The sequence below is a fragment of the Frankliniella occidentalis genome, unplaced genomic scaffold, assembly GCF_000697945.3.
Source record: "Frankliniella occidentalis isolate FOCC.00 unplaced genomic scaffold, Focc_3.1 Scaffold3988, whole genome shotgun sequence".
NCBI classification, from domain to species: domain Eukaryota; kingdom Metazoa; phylum Arthropoda; class Insecta; order Thysanoptera; family Thripidae; genus Frankliniella; species Frankliniella occidentalis.
This window is the reverse complement of record NW_026271039.1, coordinates 5,734-6,866: the sequence shown is the minus strand read 5'-3', so window position 1 is coordinate 6,866 and position 1,133 is coordinate 5,734.

Here is a 1,133-nt window from a genome sequence, read left to right as displayed (position 1 = left end):
AGAAACTATTATATTGCTACGCTATTAAATGAAAAGTCGTGCAAAATATTAAATTTGTGCAGTAATAAAGGAATCAATAGATAATTTTTCACTGGTTATAGGAATACATCGAATTCTTTGTTTCATTCTCTCCCCTACGTATGGCTTCTGTTTGTTTGAGGCTAGGTCAGTACCTGATTAGATGCTGTATATTGCTGAGGGGGTGGTGCCTGAGTTCCCAGAGGTGCTGGCTGGTTAGATTGTGCCACGGTGTACAGCGGTAGGTTAACGGCTCCAAACTGCGAGGTTGGCAGCTGATGTGCTAGAACGGCTGTGCGTGGCTGTTGAACATCTCTCTGGGCCGGATGATTGTGGTGATAATTGAATGTTGGATCACTTGCTGAAGCTGCCTGAGGATATTGATGCTGTTGTTGCTGCTGTTGCTGCTGCTGTTGCTGCTGCTGTTGCTGCTGCTGTTGCTGCTGCTGTTGCTGTTGCTGCTGTTGTCTTAGCCGTTGCAGCTCCTGTTGCTCCCGTTGCTGCTGTTGCTGCTGTTGCTGCTGTTGCTGCAGCTGTTGCTGCAGCAGTTGCACCTGTTGCAGGTGCTGTTGTGGTATCAGCGGGCGCTGATCCATTCTGACAACCAGCGGTGGCGCGGGAACTTCTTGAAAGGAAAGATTGTGGTGCTGCGAACTGGCCACCTGAGGTTGAGTGACCACCCGTTGTGATAATGCCGCATTGCTGGGTAGAAATACGGCTAGCTGCTCATTTGGCCGCCCTCCGGTGGCGACTGGCTGCTGGGCTGGTATAACTTGAGGAGCTTGGTTGCTGGTCTGCTGTGCGCCTCCCTGAGCGACGGGCCGCAGGGCTTGCAGTATGGTCGGTCCAACTCCGTTGCTGGGTTGCTTTGCCCCTCCCTGCGTGGCTGACGGCTGAGCTGAGTGCACTTGGCGGGCTTGATTGCCAGATGGCTGATAGGCTGATCTGACCACGAAGTTTACTTGGGGTAGTGTGATGATGTGGGGAACAGGAGTGCTTCCGATCTGCTGAACTGCTGGCTGTTGAGGTTGCGAGGTGGAGCCCTGTGCCACTGGCTGTTGTGGTTGCGAGGTGCGCCCCTGAGCGGCTGGTTGCTTTGCTTGCGAGGTGCGCCC